This window comes from Otolemur garnettii, unplaced genomic scaffold (genome assembly GCF_000181295.1).
Source record: "Otolemur garnettii isolate 467f Iridium unplaced genomic scaffold, OtoGar3 scaffold00002, whole genome shotgun sequence".
Classification (NCBI taxonomy): Eukaryota; Metazoa; Chordata; class Mammalia; order Primates; family Galagidae; genus Otolemur; species Otolemur garnettii.
The window spans coordinates 54,661,214-54,667,252 of NW_003852397.1; the positions used below are offsets into that span (position 1 = coordinate 54,661,214).

Below are 6,039 nucleotides of genomic sequence, written 5' to 3' on the forward strand. Positions count from 1 at the left end.
TCAAAAAAAAAAAAAAAAAAAAAGAGATCATATGATTCAGAATACCTGATTCAAATCTGTTCATCTGTTTTTCTTTGGGTTTTTTCACATGTTTTCTGGGAACACCAAAGAGACATAGCCCTCTTTACACTGAAAGGAATGGATTTTATGAGTATAAGTTGACTGGAAAGACTTTAGTAGTGTGTATCACTTACAGATTCCTCAGGAAGTTTAGATAATTTCATTTTCTTGAAATTCTAATGCTCCATCAACTAACAGGTTGCCAGAGTTCTGGAGTGATTCTGACTTTGCCTAGATGCAGGGGGTTCGGCTTTGTTGGGAAAACTGGCTTTGATCAAAAAGATTAGTCAAGCAACACAACTTTTTATCCAGTGTTTGAGGGGAGATACCCAATCGTGTCAATACCAGGAGACTCTTTTCAACTTTTATATAAAATGGTTTCACATATTTTTCCTGCAAAGTTACCTCCATTAACCAGGTAGCAAGTAGTACCTGTCTCTTTGCTCCTACTGGTTTTTCTCAAAGTTAATTCATAGCCATCTGTAAAGTGCCCAATGGAAGCATTTGTAAGTGTAAAAACCTCACTGAGGAAACTTGACTCTTTCCCCACAAATCTATAGTCAGAAATATAGAATTCAAGAATAAAATAAACAAGGAGAAGAAGGTTCTCCTTGTAATTTATCCTGGTATTAGATCAACAAACCACTGGCTTTTGTCCTTCACATGAAATGCTAGATCAGCCTGCATGAACCTTTGAACTATCTTTCCAAAAAGCAGAGCCTAGCTGAAGTAACCTGCACTTAGGAATGATGACCTCCAGAAAAGCTGTTCTATTGATGTGCACATTGGGGACACCCCCCCACTTAGCATGTGGTACTGAACCCAAGCCCACCCACAGGACCAGCTTAGCCCTAGGATTCAAGAGGGTAATATTTGTACCTGATTGAAAGGCCCCAGGCCACATAAGCAGTGGTGCTGGCCTTTCTGGACCTTGGGGGACCCAGTCTATGCTAGGAGCCCTGGTAGCCTGGGATGCTACAGCATAGGGCCAGAAGTCTTGGCTTGTGCTGGCCTCCAAACCAGATTCCAATGACCTCCTGAAAGCTTTCTTTCGGCCCTGAAGGTGGAGTGCCTCTGCCCATCTCTGCTTGTCACCTCACCCATCTTTTTTCATTTGCATACTGCTCTGTTCATATATACAGGTTTGATCTTTTAATTTTTTATTGAATTCAAGCTCATGATTAATATAAAAGTGCTGAAAGTTTAAAAAGTAGAAAGAAAAAAAAATCCCCTAACTTAATCCCACTACCTGGAATGACCACTTTAAATACATATTGTGTATCCTTCCAGAACTTTCCAAACACAAGTATACCCACACAAATGGAGTTGTGTTGTACCTACTATTCTGCAAACTGTTTTAGCAAGAGATCATGAACATCTTCCCAAATATTAGTATGTACGTATATATATTAGCATGTACGTATATAACATATGTAGTATGTTTTATATGTAACTGATGGTGTTCACTTTGTTTCCACTTCTATTATAAATACTTAAGAATATCCATGTACCTGTGTGTTTATGGACTTGTATGATAGTTCTATGTGATCAGTTTCAAATTATAGAAATACTAGGTCAAAATATAGATTTTTACATAGTTGGTACATTAAAGCCAAATTATCTTCCAAAAGCCTATGCTAATTCCCACAAAGAGTCTATGATAATTGTCCCATACCTTTACTGAAAATGGTTATCAAATGTTTTAACCTTTGCTAATCTGAAAGTAAAGAATGGTGTCAGTTTATTATTTGATTTGCATTTCTTTATAAATAAATTTGGAAAACTCTTCCTAAGTTCTTCTCTGTTCATTTCTTATCATTTTTATACTATGTTATCTTTTTAAATTTTAAGGAAATTAGTGCTTTCCACAAAATTTGATATACCTTTTGGCCTTTATAATCATTTTGGCCATAAGAAACTTTAATTTTAAATGAGTAAATATTAATCTCACCCTTCATGGCTCTTGGATTTTATATTTTCTCCTAGTATTTTAATGGTTTCATCTTTACACTTAAATCTTTGATCTTTGGAATTTATCTTAGCACTCCAGGAGCCCAACGTGGGGGATAGCTTGAGCTCAGCCAGAGCAAGATTGAGAACCCCTCTCTAAAAATTAGCTGGGTGCTGTGGCTGGCTCCTATAGTCCCAGCTACTCAGGAGGCTGAGGCAAGAGGGATCACTTGAGCCCATGTGTTTGATGTTGCTGTGAACTATGACACACCATGGCAGCCTACCACAGAAGCCAGAGACTCTGTCTCAAAAAAAAAAAGAAAAAAAACTGGAATTTATTTTGGTGTAAGGCATGGAGTTTCGATCTTTTGCTTGCCTATTGGAAATGACATCTTTTTCTGGATTCTTAAAATCTCTTTTAGTAATATAAATATCTTAGCACAATAACTAAGAAAATGCTGTGAAGGCTATGTTAACCAGTTTGATGAAAGTATTTCAAATTGTAGCTAAAACCAGCACATTGGCTCAGCGCCTGTGGCTCAAGTGGCTAAGGCGCCAGCCACATACACCTAAGGTGGCGGGTTCAAATCTAGCCCGGGCCCGCCAAACAACAATGATGGCTGCAACCAAAAAAAAATGGCCAGGCGTTGTGGCAGGTGCCTGTGGTCCCAGCAACTTGGGAGGCAGAGGCAGGAGACTCGCTTGAGCCCAGGAGTTGGAGGTTGCTGTGAGCTATGCCACGGCACTCTACCCAGGGGGACAGCTTGAGGCTCTGTCTCAAAAAAAAAAATCAGCACATTGTACCCCATAATTGCAGTAATGTACACAGCTATGATTTAATAAAAAAAGAAAATTGTGGCATATGTATACCATGGAGTACTGTGCAGCCATAAAAAAGGATGGAGACTTTATATCTTTTATGTTTACATGGATGGAGCTGGAACATGTTCTTCTTAGTAAATTATCTCAAGAATGAAAAAAAAAATTCCTCTCAATAACATCTGTCCATTAGGTATGGGCTAGGATAAGGGCCTTCCTTATTGAGAAGCTTTGTGAAAATCAGGTATTGATGGGTGAGGAAAAGATTCAGAGGGACAGAAAGCTTAGAAATCACTGACCTTTAGGTGGCCTTTGTTGAAGGGAACACTTGAATGCTTTGCTCCCAAGAAGAAACACCACTGGGGCTGTGACCCGACTCCAGTGAGCCATAAAAATGCCAAAAGGGGACAGAAAAATTTGTTTTCTTACAGTTATGTTTATATGCTATTTGCCTAAGGCTTTTAATAAGGTAATAATGTACTTTTCCCTCTAAAACATTATGAAGAACATATAAGCAAAACAACTATTCTAGTTAAAACCAGTGTAGAGTTTCCCTTGCTTCCTTCCTTCAGTAGGCCCTGAGATCTCTGTCCTGAACTCTGAGGCTTGGGAAAGCACAGTGTGCAAACCTGAGTCTGAAAATCTGAAGAAAACAGTAACCTCATGTACTAAAAAGAGCTACTACATCTATGAGATTTATATGGCTTGTTGGGTGGATACTATAGAGGAAATAACCATACTGTTAACTATTCATGGCTGTCATTTCACAGCCAGGGTCAGGAAATTTGAGATTTACTTCCAGGAAGAGAACTGAAATGAATACTGTTCCCAAACCTCAGATAGCAAAGCCATGGTCCCTTCCTCCCCCACCTCCGACCCTACTCTAGCAATGCTGTCTATGTGCATTTGAGCAAATGATTTTGTATAGAAAAGGCCCTTCTTTATGTAACTGGGATTTCTCTTGTTCTTTGGCTTTATGATGGCTTCAGAGAAAATTTAGTATAAGTCAAGCATCACCTGAACAGATCAGTTGAAGTAACAAAAGTGCTATGAATTGCCACTGTAGAGCGTCCTTGCATTTCCAAGGGCACAGCTGTCCAGAAGAATTCTTACCCGTGGGCTGAAACATTTGCATTAAACTAAAGCCAAACTCGGGGAAACTGCACATTTAGGAAATGGTGAAGGATTAATGGAATCTTCCTAGCCTGTAGCTCCCCAGCTTGGCCTTATTCCCTGCAGCACAGATGCAAAAATCAATAGCTTGCTTAATCTGAGTCTCACCCTTCTCCATCTTTTCTCTCTGAGATAGTACAGTGAAAGGTTTTACTACCGTTAACCCAGAGATGCTTGTAAAGTATAAGTTAAATATGCTAAGAAAATAATTTTTATTCTTGTTGGAAAATAACTGAGCCAGTTTGAGCAGATCTTCAGTGTTTTCAGATATACTAGAGATAGAATTTCTAGATCCTTATTTTCCAGGCCAGTAAGTAAATTAATTGTTAAAATATTGTTTTAGTAGTATATAAATGCATAGGAGAAGGACTAGATAGAAACACACTAAATTAAAAAGAAGAGGAACATAGAAAAGAAACAGTTGTGTTTTGCTCTCAAATGTCTCTTTCTTCACAATGAGAATGTGTTTTTATTATATAATTGTGTAATAAAGATGAAATTAAAACAAATTTTATTCTGATCACAAGCATGCTTTCTGCTCTGTTGCAGGCAAACAATAGAAATAATTCAAATCCCCTCCAATATGTTTAAAGAGCTCATTACACTCTGTCTTTTAAAAACACTTTTAGATACAAAACAACTTCTTGCAAGTTTAATTTTTAAAAAATAACCTGCTGACTCACTGGATTATAATGAAGAATAGAGTCCCTCTGACGTCCCTGAATTCCATGCCTGTCTCCAAGGCATACCCCACATCCCCCCAAGTGCCACAGGATTAGGGAGGACTGCTTGGCCAGCTTTAGTTAGAACTAAGGCAGTTGGGAGGCCTTAAAGGGTTTTTCTTCGAGTGATGTTGGAAAAGGATGAAACGGATACTTACTAGAGGGAGCCCCTCTAGAATTAGAGAGTCCCTACGTGTATCCTCTTCCTGGGCGTCTCTGGACAGTCCCTCTCTGTCAGGGTGATCAGTGTTCTTGTAAATTTGCCTAACTTGTTGACTGCCTGTGTTACATTCACTGTTGAACCAGGTAAAGTCCAAAATTAACTTTTGATCATTGACTCTCAGTTTAAACAGAAAAGAAAAAAAAAGAGGAAACTAAATTGTCTGTTCTTCGGTGTCTAGGTATAGATACTTTCTTGTTTTGTTTTGCATTAAATATTAAACAGAGTTTGACCTTCCTGCAGGACAGAAAATTAACTCATTAACATTGGACGTTGAATATGTCACAAAGTTAACTAAAATACTTCAGATCATTTCCAGAGTCAGGCAAGGCCCAAAGACATAAATAATCTAAATTGAGTGAGGTTGGCAGAAGATACCTAGCATTTTATTAACTCTTAAGACTTCTTTATCACAAGATTTGCATCAGCTACTATAAAGACATATAAATAGATTTTCTGGCTAACAACACAGCATGTGGATTAAAGTATAACTTTCAGAGGCTAAGAATCCAAGGGATAAAATGCCACGTTCACTCATTTTTATACCACAGTGGAGCAGGCACAAGATAGGTGCTATACCTAAGACCAGTTTTATTTGTTTCCTAGTATTGGGGAAACTTTAGATGGCATGTTGCTCATAGATACATATTTCTCTTCAAGTTTTTAAAAATTTCAGCCACAGGAAAAAAATACTGTGGTTCCAAACATAGTTCTAAAATGTACTTACATGCCACAGTGGATTTCAGGCAAAATAGAACATCAGGAAATGGGCCAGCATAGCTACACTAGTTGTTACAATTAAACACTCATCATTGTATAATCCATTTTAATAATAACAATAGTCACCAATATATGTGCAGGCAAAATGTTGAGAGTTTGACTGCCATTATAACTAAAAACCACAACCTTTCGTGGTAAGTATTACTTATCCCAGTTTATCACCAAGAAAGTGACAGAGCTGATATTCAAACCAAGCTTTGGTTCCAAAGCCTAGGCCCTCTTAGTTGTCATTCACATAATGGCACAGTATTTGTTTGATAAAACTTCAGTACTTCAGTTGCAAACCACTCATTCCTGTTCTTAATAAAATCCCAC

At 38.0% G+C, this 6,039-nt stretch overlaps 1 protein-coding gene across 2 annotated transcripts in view; it reads left to right on the top strand.

The window, feature by feature from the left end:
• Positions 1–6,039, top strand: part of CTDSPL (CTD small phosphatase like) — a 125,697-nt gene that overhangs the window by 100,815 nt on the left and 18,843 nt on the right. The window lies entirely within an intron of this gene.